Below are 14,456 nucleotides of genomic sequence, written 5' to 3' on the forward strand. Positions count from 1 at the left end.
TTGGGTTGAAAGTCAATTTTATCTGATATTAAAATGGCTACTCCAGCTTGTTTCCTGAGACCATTTGCTTGTAAAATTGTCTTCCAGCCTTTTACTCTAAGGTAGTGTTTGTCTTTGACCCTGAGGTGTGTTTCCTGTAAGCAGCAAAATGTAGGGTCCTGTTTACGTATCCAGTCAGTTAGTCTGTGTCTTTTTATTGGGGCATTAAGTCCATTGATGTTAAGAGATATTAAGGAATAGTGATTGTTACTTCCTATCATTTTTGACGTTATTTTTTAAATTTGAATGCTTAACTTCTTTTGGGTTTGATGAAAGGTTACTATCTTGCTTTTTCCAGGGTGAAGTTTCCCTCCTTGTATTGGTGTTGTCCTCCTATTATCCTTTTTAGGGCTGGGTTTGTGGATAGATATTGGGTAAACTTGGTTTTGTCATGAAATATCTTAGTTTCTCCATCTATGGTGATTGAGAGTTTTGCTGGATATAGTAGTTTTGGTTGGCATTTGTGTTCTCTTAGAGTCTGCATGAGATCTGCCCAGGACCTTCTAGCCTTCAGAGTCTCAGGTGAAAAGTCTGCTGTGATTCTGATAGGTCTTCCTTTATATGTTACTTGGCCTTTTTCTCTTACTGCCTTTAGTATTCTTTCTTTGTTTAGAACATTTGGTGTTTTGATTATTATGTGATGGGAAGTATTTCTGTTCTGGTCCAGTCTGTTTGGAGTTCTGTAGGCTTCTTGTATATTCATGGGCATCTCTCTCTTTAGGTTAGGGAAGTTTTCTTCCATAATTTTATTGAAGATATTTGCTGGCCCTTTAAGTTGTAAATCTTCACTCTCATCTATGCCTATAATCCTTAGGTTTGGTCTTCTCATTGTGTCCTGGATTTCCTGGATATTTTGGGTTACAAGCTTTTTGCATTTTGCATTTTCTTTAACTGTTGAGTCCATGGTTTCTATGGAATCTTCAGCATTTGAGATTCTTTCTTCTATCTCTTGTATTCTGTTGTTGATATTTGTATCTCTGTCCCCTGATTTCTTCCCAAGGCTTTCTATCTCCAAAGTTGTCTCCCTTTGAGTTTTCTTAGTTGTTTCTACTTCTGATTTTAGATCCTGGATGGTTTTGCTTAGCTCCTTCACTTGCATGTTTGTGTTTTCCTGTAATTCTTTAAGAGATTTTTGTGTTTCCTCTTTCATGAGCTCAGCCTGTTGACCAAAGTTCTCCTGTATTTCTTTAAGAGATTTTTGTGTTTCATCTTTCATGACCTCAGCCTGTTGAGCAAAGTTCTCCTGTATTTCTTTAAGTGTTTTTTGCATTTCCTCCTTGTTGGCTTTTGTATTCTCCTGGATTTCTTTCAATGATTTTTGTGTTTCCCTTGCAAGGGCTTCTAACTTTTGATCCATTTTCTCCTGTATTTCTTTATGTATGACCTTCATGTGTTCCTGTACCAGCATCATGACCAGTGATTTTAAATCCAAATCTTGTTTTACTGGTGTGATGGGGTATCCAGGACATGTTGGTAGAGGAGAATTGGGTTCAGATGTTACCATATTGCCTTGATTTCTGTTAGTGACGTTCCTGCGTTTGCCTTTTGCCATTTAGATCTCACTGGTGTTAGTTTATCTTGTCAGTGCTGGACTCACCAGTGCAAGCTGCCCCTTCCCAGTTGGCCTCTGGTGCATAGCTTACCTCCTGCACTGCTTGTAGACAGTGTGCTGCTGCCCAGGCTGTTCCGATCCCAAAGCAGGCACCCAAAGGCTCCCGATGGGGCCCGCTGGATTCACTGGAGCACACTGACTTCTCCCAGCTGGCCGCCCGGAATCCCAGCTAGCCACTTGCAGGACTTGGAGATGTAATGCTGCCGCCCAGACTGATCTGGATCCAGAAGCGAAGAGAGTAGAGCTAAGGGCTTCTGCCTGAGGCCTTGCCCCAGATTGTGTCTGTGGAGCAGATGGAGCCCGTGTGCACTCCCAGGGAGTGCCGACGGTGTATGCTACTGTGACCTCCCCTGTGTTCCTCTCACTCCGCTGGGCAGCCGATCTGCCAACCGGGCTGTCGCACACAAGGTTAGCCTGGCCGCCCAGTCCCTGAGTCCAGGCAAAAGCCTGGGAGGCCAAGGTCCGAGCAAAGTTCCCCTAGGGCTATGACTGTTAATTGGGTTTGCCAGGTGACTAGGATGGCGGGCGTGCGCGCCCGCGCTCCCTGAAAGCGCTGGGAGAGTCTGCTTTGCTAACAATCACCTGGGCGGGTTGACTCACAGATTGCCCACCAAGCCGCCCAGTTCTTGGGGTCAGTCCTGTGCCTTTTGGGGCCTGGACCCCCGCTTTGTTAGCCTTAGGCTATGCCTGTTACAGGTCTGCCCGCCTGAGCTCTCTGTCGTCCTGCAGGCAAAATGGCGGTGGCGCGCTCGCAGGCCTGGGCAAAAAACCTCCTGGTTGGGTTGGTACCCCGATGGCCCCCCGACCCGCCCAGGGCCTGGGTGCAGGCCAACGCCCGTCGGGCTCAGACCACTGCGTTGTTGGCCTCGGATTATGTTTGTGTACCTCAGTCTGTCCGATTCCTGGAGTACGGAACCAAGATGGATGCTCCTCTCCTGACTGGTGGGAGGCCGAGTTCTGAAGTGGCCTCCGTGCAGGAAAGGCGCTGCACAACTGCAGCTGCTTGCTGCCCGGCTGGTCAGCGAAGGTCAGTGGTCGTGGGCGCAGGGCCTAACTGGTCCCTGTGATGCCTTGGTTCCACTGCTGATGGCCCTTCAGCTGGAGCAGCCACTGCTGCCGCTGCCGCCGCCGCTGCCGCCGCTGATCTCTTGTTTACTCTTTCTATGCAGTTCATATTAATAGTGTATCATGGTACTTCTTTCTTTCTGCCAGCAGTGAATGCCGACCAATTGGGATGTCTGTGGCCTGTAAAGATCCTAGAGCATGAGTACATGTGAGTGCTGCTGTGTTTCGAGTTCTGCTGAACTTTTTTTGTTTTGTTTTAAAGACTTATTTATTTTTATGTGTAAGTACACTGAAGCTGTCTTCAGCCCCACCAGAAGAAGGCATCATCAGATCTGTGTAAGGATGGCTGTGAGTCACCATGTGCTTGCTGGTGTTTGAACTCAGGACCTTTGGAAGAACAGTTGGTTCTCTTCCCCTCTAAACCATCTTTCCAGCCCTGTGCTGAACTTAATGAAGTTGGTCTAGTCTATGATAATCCTATCGTGAACCTGAATTCCTTTTGAAAAACCACAACTATGGATCAGGCTTCTGAGATGGACCATTACAAAGGTCTGTTGTGTTCTGTTTTAATTTTGGCAGTAATGTAATGCCTGTGTTTGTTTGTTTTTTTTTTTTTTTTTTTTTTTTTATTTTTAGCTCCAGTGACACAAGATTTGAGAATGAAAATAGATGTGGTAAACATCCAGAAAAGACAGAAACAAGAAGAAAATGCACAATATTAGTATTGGATGTTTGAGATGGGGTCTCCATGGTCCTGGCTGTCCCTGTTAATCTGTCTAGTGATCAGGACAGCATCTGGTATGGCCTGCAGAGTTCATTCTTGTACATTTTTTGTGGGCTGTATGTAAATGGATTGCTTTGCCAATCCATTGAGGGTGCTCTTTTCTGTAAAGGTTGTGGTGAGCTGACACAGCTGTACAGACTGAGCAGAGTGAATGCAATCATGAACTTAAAGCAGCAGGTCACCATCTCAGTGACTGTAAACTTGATCGTGAGCTATTTCCTTAGGCATCCCACAGTGGATACTTGGGAGTGCTGCAATAAACATCCAGTTGTAAATATTTCTTCAATTCAGTTTGTGTCAGGAGATTAAACAGAGTGCCTTGGTACATGTTCCACTTCCATGGCTATTGAGTTTTCAGAGTTAGTGCATTAGGCGTACTAGTGTCAGTGTCCTAACTAGCACAATTGTGCACATGATGAGGTTTCCCTGTGACATTGTCAAACAGTGACTTGACCACATTTATCCAGCCCTCCCTACCCATTTCTTAATTTTGAGACAGGGTTTCTCTTTGACTGATTGGTCTTTATTCCACCTGTGTCTGCTTCCCAGGCGCTAAGACTAAATGGGCTTTAATTTCTAAATTCTTAACTGCTGCATACTTCCATTTTCCTTTGTGGTAATTGACAAGGGTTGAACTTGCTTTTTTTTATTGGCAACAGTATCTCAAAATTGTCCTAATACTTAATTATAGATATGGCCTCAGTTTAAAGAAAAAGCCACCATGCCTACCCTTAGAATACTATAAAATTGGTAGACTTCAATTGTTTGTTACCTATATAAAGTAGTGTCACTGGTTATGGATAAATTCTTCTAGTATGCTGTTGCTTTGTGATAATACTTTTCATGACAGTTCTCAGTATCCCTGGCTCTCTGAACTCTGAACTTGGCTGATCTTGAACTCAATCCTCCTGCTTCCCAAACTCTTGGATTAAAAGCATGTCAGCCGACCCCTCTACCTAGTTTATCATTAAAGTCAAGGTCTTAAAATGATTTTTCACACTAAGCAGGAGGAATCTAGTATGGGTTGGGTTCTTTTTCCCTATACATGTTAAGTTTTCCTGATAGCATTGGTGAAAATGTGCTACATTTGAAAAATGAGTTGTCTGTGCATACAAAGTTCTTGTAGTCAGGTAGCTTATTTTTTAGGATGTCAGAATTCCATTTGATACTGTGCTTTTTTTTATTTTTCCTTGTTCTTATGTTCTGTTTTGCTGTATCACATGTTATTAGTTGTGCCTCCTTTTTATTATATGAAGAAATATGAATTTCCTTTTTTTCCTCTTTATTTTGAGTTTTTCGAGACAGGTTTTTTTGGTGTGGCCCTGGCTGTCCTGGAACTCACTCTGTAGACCAGGCTCAGGTATTGCATGTTGGGCAGTGGTGGCACATGCCTTTAATCCCAGCACTCTGAGAGTCAGAGTCAGGCTGATCTCTGAGTTCGAGGGAAGCCTGGTCTACAGAGTGAGATCCAGGACAGCCAGAGCACAGGGAAACCCTGTCTTGAAAAAAACAAATCCAAAAAACCCATATATATATATATATATGTGTGTGTGTGTGTGTGTGTGTGTATGTGTGTGTATACAGGATGCTGAATAAAATGAAAAGCAACCTTATAGAAATAGAAAACACAAGTGAAGATTTTCTATGTTGGTTGATTACTTTGGAAGAGTGCCTCACTGTTTAGACCTGGAGCTCCCTCAGACCAAGCAGGTCTTAGGATTTTATGGCAATCCTGCCTCCCAACTGTAGATTACAGGTATGTGTCACCAAGCTAGCCAGAGAATCCTTCCTATTAAAGGATTAAACAAATGGAGGCCAAACCAGTTGAACTTTAGGAAACATACAGCTAGCCTTAAGGGACTGCATGAATAAAGCATGGTATGGTTTCAGATGTATTTGTGATACAATGGGATCTTGGTATTAATGGGATGGGAAGAAATGGAATGCAAGATAAGGCTGAATGCTAAGTACATTGTAGTTTCTGATCAGATGGGCTCAAATCGCAATGGTTTTCAGTGAGAAACTGTGATGATAATTTGATGTGTTTATTGCGCATTAAAAGAGGAACATGGTCAGTTTTTATAGGTTGGGGATTAGGAGTGTTAAGTTTATGTGTGCAATTGCCTTTTAGGCCACAAGGGGGTGGTGAATCTCATGCTAGAGTTCAGTTGCTGTGGGGGAGCCAGGTACTGAATTTGGGTCCAGAAATCAGTAAGCACATTTGACCACTGAGCCATCCTTATTATTGACCTGAACAAGAGACCAGGCCTCATTTTATTGGGAAGTAAAATTAGTTTCCATTAAATTTACTAACTCAAACCTTTTAATACACACTGGATAACATTTTTGACTAAACCTTTTAATTACAGATTCTGACTGACTAATTCTTTTTGTTAATAGAGGGCTTATACTAGTTATCATCCCTGACCTCTAGCTTGTTAAGGAACTTACCTCAGATCTCAATAGAGACTCAAGTCTTAAAAAAAACTGCGGTGTGGGTCTGGGGCTGGAGACATGGCTGCAGTTCAAAGAACCTGGGCATTCACAGTGCACACCTTTAATCCAGGCACTCCTGGTTGCAGCATCGCACCGTCCCTCCCCCTAACACCACTCTCTGCCTCTTAGAGAGTGGAGATTCCCCCATCCCCAGAATCCCAGAGAAGACTCAACAGTTAACAGCACTGACAGTTCTGCAAAAAGTCATGTGATCAATTCCCAGCAACCACAAAGAGGCTCACAGCCATCTATTGTAGCCGCCAGCAGCTACATATAAACTGGGTTACCTGTTGAGAGAATTTTGGGGTCATAGGGAAGAGCGGCGAAAAGAAAGTACGGCTAAGTCAATGTTCACTGATCAAAGCCCTAAACTTTAATGGCGCCGGACCTTTTAACAGTTTGGGCAAACCCTCCCCCCAGACTCCAGGCTGAGTTCCGGTGGAAGTTGTCTAGCTTCTCTTGGAGGTCTTCGTCTTGACTGCTCCGGCAGCTGGGTGGGTCACCTGTTTAATTCAGGAATCCCTATACCAGGAAGAACAATGAACTTAACCTTTACTACGTGCACTCCACCCTAGGTGGAGCAGGATCCTGGCTAACTGGGAGAAGTTAACCTTGACCAAAGTCAAACTCTGACCAAGTGCAAGACTGCCCCAATATGGCTCTGTACATGTCCTCCCTTTTTTTATTAATTTGAACACGAGGAGGTAGAAAACAAGTGGATAAATATCCTTCATAAGAAGGCGGGCCTTAACCAGGAGGGGAAGCATTGACCGTAATTCCTCTTAAATATTGTATAACGTCTTTTTCAGAGGAGGGGTAATAGGCTCCCTTATTATTTTAAGGACAGCCTCTCGACGTTAACCCCTATGCAATTAGGTGTACTTCCTGGGGACTCAGAAGCAGAAATTCACCTCCCCATGCAGTGCTTTGCCTCGCACGTCTCGCTGGTACCCATGTTTGTTCATAAACAAACACACATAGATCTGAGTTCTATGTGGCTCCCTCTTTGGAGATCCACTTGTGTAAGTTTTGAAGCCAGGGGGGTCTGCAAGTGTCTTTAACAGACATGTAATCTCTCCATCCAGGTGAGCCTGGGTGGAGACAGCCAGTCTGCTTAACAGACAAGGTCAAGAGTTAAAGGTGGAATAGGATTAACTTGTCCCAGAAGTATCCAATTCAGTTGTAAATTAACAACTTTAAGGATCCAAAGCTTGGCCTCTGAGGTGGGAGAGGTAGCCTTGTGAATCAAGAATTAAGCTGTTACTTCTCAGGAAAAGTGGAGACTATATGTTAAATTAACACAGCTGGCTGAAGATTGTTAGCCATCTTCAAAATTGGAATCTTCAATATTGGGATTATTTCTAGACTAGTCTATGGTTAAGTCAGCTGAACACAATAAGGAGAAGAGTCATTTTAACTCTTCTAATTAATTTTTCCTAAGCTAGCTTAACAGTCTCCATGTTCTGTCCCACAAAGTCTAAAAGCTTGAAGCTAGGCAATTTATCTAACCTGGGACATTTAACAATTGAGGTAAGTCAAGAACATATATCCAATATAGCTCTTATGTTACCATGGTCTGGGCATTCAGCAAGCACACTCAGCATATCTTCTGCCGCATTCTGTGGAAAAAACAGAGGACATGCCTTCTCCCCCAATATTAAATCAGGATCATGGCATATGTTAGTAAGTGAATTCCTTCATTTCACCTAGACATCAATATGTCTAATTACAAGATGTCATATACATTTAGCAAGGAGTTTCTTGGCATCTAAATTTTAAAATTTTAAAATTTTCTTAAAAACATGTAAGCATAATTTAAATTATATGCACAGGGACACAATTTCCCCTCTCTTCTTTCTTCCAAGAAGATATTGTTTTATTAATTTAAGTTGGAACACAAAGTATAAACCATAACATAGGCAATAACTATGTAATTATATAAAATATAGTTGCTTTTTCTGTTAGAGCAGTTGCAACTAGACAGCCTAAAAATGAATCATTAGTCACATGTACATATTTTTTTTTTATCTTTTAAATTAGAAATATGAATATCATTTATCTGTAATAACTAAGTCCTCTAGGATTAACACCATTACGTGGTAGAGGTAGAAATTGAGGACATCAAGAACAAATCTTTATAATTTGATGTGCACAAAATATAAAATTATTTCAAATACCTAAAGGACAGTCATTTAGAGAACATATCCTTTGTTCTTAGAAATTTGAATCACATTTGTATAAACTGTAGAAATTAAGAATTAGCAGTATTAAAAATGGACCAATTTTAAGCAATTATAAACCATGAGCTATGTATATCTACTATTATTAAAAGCTTGACCTTTAACATCTTAAAGATAGCTGCTATAGCACCCAATTCAGGTATCTGTGTTGAAGCAGGGAGAAACTTAAAGGAATAAACATGTGATCTGATAGTACAAATTATCTTTTGGATAACAATTATTAATTTTGCCTAAAAATGCTTGTCATGTAATAGACCAACCATTAATAATAAATTTGATTGTTGCTTGAAGCAAGGAACAAATGTTTCCTACCTTGAAAACAGAGGTTTAAGACCTTCTGTGGCAAGCTTAAAATGAGGTAAATAAGATAAAGCCAATTAATATATCCTAACAACCTTTGAAAGCCATTTACCTAAAAATTCTAAAAGTCTATAGGAGCAAGGGCCTGTAACAAACATTCTATGAACATTATACACTGAAAATTTTAAGATCTTAACTTCTAGTATAGAAACAGAGACAAAACACTTTTTCTCACAAGACATAAGGCTGTTAGCCATTCCTTGAGGCAAAACTTTCTAATGAAATTGTTTTGTTGTCTCTTTAAAATTAGAAGCAAATGCTTTTATAATTATCAGAATGTAAAGTAAAAAACCAACCCTTTAAATTTACAATAATTTTGTAGGGAGTAGACAGGCCAAATGTTAATGCCTTTATAGCCTCCTTGACCTTTCATAGATTTGAACAGCATTTTAACCCACACCTGGATAAGTCAAAAACCTTTTTTTTTTTTTTTTTTTTTTTTTTTTTTTTTTTTTAAGCCAAACACTCCCTAGGTGGGGCCTGTAAGGCAGAAACAATTTCTCAAAACTTCCTCACTAGCTTCCCCTGAGGCAGCTCTAAGCTTTGCATTAACTCAAATGTAAATTTTTTTATCTGCCCTAGGATCCACCTTGAGTCCTTGGCAAGGACATGGTATGAGATTCCTCAAATGTAAATATCTTCTAATCTGAGCCTTTTATCTAAGACCAGACCCAAACTATCTGTCCTGCAAGGACATTTTGAGGATTAAACAAAAGAAACCAGTAATTCCATGGTCAAGGGAACCTACTTGATATCAAATACATTTCCACTGAGATCTCCTTTTTAATCTTGGAGGGTTAAATTTTGCTCCTACCATTGTAGCCTATAAACTTGTGGAAAAGAGGCAATGGGCCTCTAAAACCCATAGCTGTATCACTCTCAAAATTATCTTAATTACAAAATGTTAAGAATTATGAGCCTGTAAACTGAAAACTGTAGCCAATGACACACTGATTTTTATTGTAACTCAATGTTTTCTTGCAATATTAGAGCACAATTGCAATTTTGGAAGCAAATCCCAATTTTAAACAATCTATTTTCTTTAAAATTAATGGCAAACACATATTTACAGCACAAGGTTTGTATGCCAGTTCTTATGTTCAAGTGTATAACAGTGTAACTTATTAAAGAGACAATATTTTAAATCTTAATCTTCATTAAGTCTAATCTCCAGGCCAAGATTCACATATAACACCATGCCAATTTAGGAGCGTCCCAAAGGCCTGTATTTCCTGGATTGCGTCATGCCACGTGGTGTTCAAAATGGCGACTACCCTAAACTACCAGCCTTAACCATCATGCCACGTGTTCAAAATGGCGACTACCCTAAACTACCAGCCTTAACCATCATTTGTTAATAACATTATACCTTTTAAATCATGTGCAGTGACTTAAGCCAATACTCTATAGTCAAGACATGCAAAATATACCTTTAAATCCAATTATAAACAAGAACAAGGCATGAGTGGCGTTAGGCCACGTGTAGTTAGTTAAGATAGCTCTAACACTGAATCACCAGTTTTAAACTAACCTTTTCTTAATAACACTATACCTTTTACATAATAACCAATTAATTTATAACTCTTTAGTCAAGAAATGTAAACCCTTATATCATTAAAACCAATTAGAAACAAGTATAAAGCGACTACATGAATTTCACAAGCCAAACCAAGGTCTTCCCAAATCTTGAGGTTTCTAGGCTTTTAAGAGCGGCTTTTTCCCCAGCCATGTTTCTGTCTTGGGTGAGTGAGCTACGCTGCTGCAGCGTGGCTTTGAATCAATCCCCACACAAACTGTGGCTAGCTCAAGAGGTTACCAGCAGATGTAATCTTTACCAATTTTTCTTTTTAACATGAAACAGTCATTCACACAAAGACACAGAGAGGACATAAACATACACATAGACAGACAGTCGGTCGGTGCACCGGGACAAACACGGAAAGATACACAGAAAGTTAAGCGTGCTTGTTAAGCAATTGCATCCATTTTCCTCTTTAAACAGCTCTTAGAAGCTGTGGACATATGCCTATTTTTAAAAACCCCTTTCTTTTCGCCGAAATCAGCTCTTACGAGCTTTGGGCAAATGCCTACCAAATTCCTTCCCCATATTTCCCTATCTTATCAACCCAAGCAGTCCTGCGCTGGGTCCACGCAGTATGCTTGAAAAACTGTATCCATTCCTTGCACTCACAACCATAGACACGAATTCACTAGCGCTAGTTTTGCCCTCTATGTTGCTTACCGTGCGGACACCATTAATTTTCACCTTTTCCACGAAGCTTCGCTGGATAGGGCTACCTCAAGAAATTCTCTCGTGCCAGGTCGTCCCACGTTCAGGCGCCACTATGTAGCCGCCAGCAGCTACATATAAACTGGGTTACCTGTTGAGAGAATTTTGGGGTCATAGGGAAGAGCGGCGAAAAGAAAGTACGGCTAAGTCAATGTTCACTGATCAAAGCCCTAAACTTTAATGGCGCCGGACCTTTTAACAGTTTGGGCAAACCCTCCCCCCAGACTCCAGGCTGAGTTCCGGTGGAAGTTGTCTAGCTTCTCTTGGAGGTCTTCGTCTTGACTGCTCCGGCAGCTGGGTGGGTCACCTGTTTAATTCAGGAATCCCTATACCAGGAAGAACAATGAACTTAACCTTTACTACGTGCACTCCACCCTAGGTGGAGCAGGATCCTGGCTAACTGGGAGAAGTTAACCTTGACCAAAGTCAAACTCTGACCAAGTGCAAGACTGCCCCAATATGGCTCTGTACAATCTATAATGCAATCTGATGGCATGCAGGTGCACACTCTGATTGAGAAATATATTTAGTTAGTTTTCTTTTGTTTGAATCAGGGTCTCAATATGAAGCTCTCTCTGACTGTCCTGGAACTTAAGTTTGTAGGCCCGGCTGGCCTTGAACCACAGATTGCCCTGCCTCTGACTCCAGACTGCTGGTAATGAAGGTGAAAGCCTCCTTTTTAATTAATGGCTTCTCGGCATCACTCCTCAGGAGGTGAGCCTGAGTAATATAAGGAAACATGCAGAGCTGGGTGCTGGTGGCAGGCAGTTCTCTGTGAGCTGAGGACAACCAGGGCTACACAGAGAAACCCTTTCTTAGGAAAGAGAAAACCTTTATATATTTATGTGCACACACATAAATATAAAAATGCAAAAGGAAAGACTCTTTGGGGACTATTTCTGTTATTACTAGAGGAAAGCAGACCCCTGCCTCTCAAGTTGAGTAGTAGAAACCCAAAAGGAATCAAAGACTTAAGTGTAAGACTTTCAAATATGAAGTCAATTTTCTGAACTAAAAGGTTACTACTTACTATTTGGCACAGGAGGAGAAAGTGTTCCTAAAAGCTTACCACAAACTGAAGGTCTGGGACTGGACAGATGACTCTGCTTTAGAGAGAGTATTACTGTTCTTGAGGACCTGTGTTCAAATCTCAACACCTATCTGTACTCTGGCTCCAACTTGAAGGGGGGGACCAACACCTCTGATTTCTATGGGCACCTGCACTCACACATTGCACAGGTGCACAGACATGCCTAAAAACAAAATCTTAAAAACAAACTGAAGCCCAGAATGGATAACTGCACCTGCTCCAATAAAGAAACATCAACTGGTAAAGGGCCTTCCTGTCAAACCTGACTGAGTGGAGTCCCACGAACCACACTGTAAAGGAGAAACCAACCTGTCCTCTTGCCTTCATGTTCATTACCTGGTACAGCTTGATAGACACACAAAACAAGTAAAAATAGTGATAGGGAAAAAAGAGGGTTTATTTAAAGAGATGGACAGATAGAAGAGAGACTCAGTGGGAGGGGAAGGCCCTAGATTCTCAGATTTGCCCCACAATAAGGGGATACCTTACTGTGAACCCCACCTGCTCAGAGGAGAAGTGGCAGGGGATGGAGAATTTGGGATGGGTTGACCAGGTGGGGAGTAGTGAGTGGGATATAAAGTGAATAATTTAAAAAAATAAATTTAAGAAAAACTGGAGAACAGACCCAAGCAGTATTCTCAACAGATGAATCTTAAATGGCTGAGAAGCACTTAAAAAATGTACATCCTTAGTTATCAGATAAGGATAAATCAACATGACTCAGATTTCATCTTTACACTCATCAAAATGACTGAGAAAAAATCTCAAGTTACAGTTCATCCTGGGAAAGATGTGGAGCAAAGGAAACACTCTTCCAGTGCTGGTGTGAGAGCAAACATGTACAGCCTTTTTGGAAATCAATTTGGTAGTATCACAGAAAACTGTAAATAGACCTATCTCAAGGCCCAGGTATACCACTCCTGGCTATACAACCATAAGATGCTCTATCATACCATAAGGACACATGCTCAACTAAGTCCTTAGTAACTTTATTCTTAATAATTAGAATTTGGAAACAACCGAGAAATGGATAAAGAAAACGTGGTACATTTACATAATGGAATATCACTCAAATATTAAAAACAATGACACTATTAAATTTGTAGGCAAATAGACTAATTTAGGAAATAGCATCCTGAGTGAGGTAACCCAGACCCAGAGAGACAAACATGGTATGTACTCAATTATAAGTGGATATAAGCCACTAAGTACAGGATAACTACTCTACAATCCACAAACAGAATGAAGCTAAGTATCAAGGAGGCCTGTGAAAAAGACTTATGGATTTAACATTGCTTGAGATTAATCATGAATGAGTCTGCCAACATCTGTCTTTGTTTTTAATTAAGATGTGTTATGGTCTACAAGTTCCTCTGCTTATGCATATGTCCTTGAGAGACTGTCCTATTCTGATGGAAACAGTCTTAGTCAAACATAGACATTGTGTACCATAAATTTGCCACATAAGGATTTATGGTCACTGTTTATCTTCCTGGAATTGGTTATGCTTTGTGTTGATTGCCTTTAAAAGACATTGAGAAAACACACTTGCTGCTGGCATGGTATTCACCAACAGCCCTCCCATACCTGTTTCTGGCATCTTCTTTCTGCCTTTCCTAAAATCATTCTCACTCCCCCAGTGGTGACTCACACACTGACTGACCTACTGGCTCTTATCAGGGCCTGAAGAGTGATGCTTGAATCTCACAGAGAAGGGGAATTAAAATAGACATAGAGGTAGTCGGAGGGAGTGACTGGGTTAGGGAGTGTTTGGGGAAGTTAACAGGAGAGACCAATTATGAGGACAACAGAACTGGGAGAGGGGACTGGAAACAGTTTTGGGGAGGCAGGAGCATCTCTGGGAAGAGGTAGAAACCAAGGACAGTGGAAACTCCAGGAATCTTTGAAGGTAACTGTACCGAAGACTCCTAGCAATGGAGGATATGGAGCCTGGAAAGGCCACCCCCTCTTACCAGAAAAGACTTACAGTGGATGATGAGAGCACCAAAACAGCCATACAACCTTCAACCCACAATTTGTCCTTCCTACAGGATGTTCAAGAGTACAAGATGCTCATTGTGGGAAGGGCCAACCAAAGACTGACTCAACTTGAGACTTATGCCATGAGAGAAAGCCCACCTTGACACTATTAATGATATTCTGCCATTCTTTCAGATAGGTGCCTAGCACAACTGGCATCTGGAAACAGATGCAGACACCTACAGTGAAACATTAGGTAGACCTTGAGGAATCCTGTGGAAGACATGGAGGAAGGATTGAAGGAACCAAGAAGTCAAGGACACCACAAGAAAACCTACAGAATCACTGAACAGAACCATCAAACAGAGAACAGGGATGTGCTGGACTCAGGTCCTCTGCACATATGTAACAGATATGGAGCTTAGTGTTCATGTGGGACCATGCAGGAGCATGGCATGTAAGTTAACTAGTTGCCTGTCCTGAGCTACCTGTCTCCTAAT

The 14,456-nt window shown here is 41.3% G+C and overlaps 1 non-coding gene across 1 annotated transcript; it reads left to right on the forward strand.

Annotated features, from left to right (window-relative positions):
* Positions 1-3,179: 3,179 nt before the first annotated feature.
* Positions 3,180-3,251, forward strand: LOC127690326 (small nucleolar RNA SNORD50). Its single transcript, XR_007979053.1, has one exon. It is a non-coding gene; the product is annotated as a small nucleolar RNA SNORD50 (small nucleolar RNA).
* The last annotated feature ends 11,205 nt before the right edge of the window (positions 3,252-14,456 follow it).

This window comes from Apodemus sylvaticus, chromosome 7, assembly GCF_947179515.1.
Source record: "Apodemus sylvaticus chromosome 7, mApoSyl1.1, whole genome shotgun sequence".
Lineage (NCBI taxonomy): Eukaryota > Metazoa > Chordata > Mammalia > Rodentia > Muridae > Apodemus > Apodemus sylvaticus.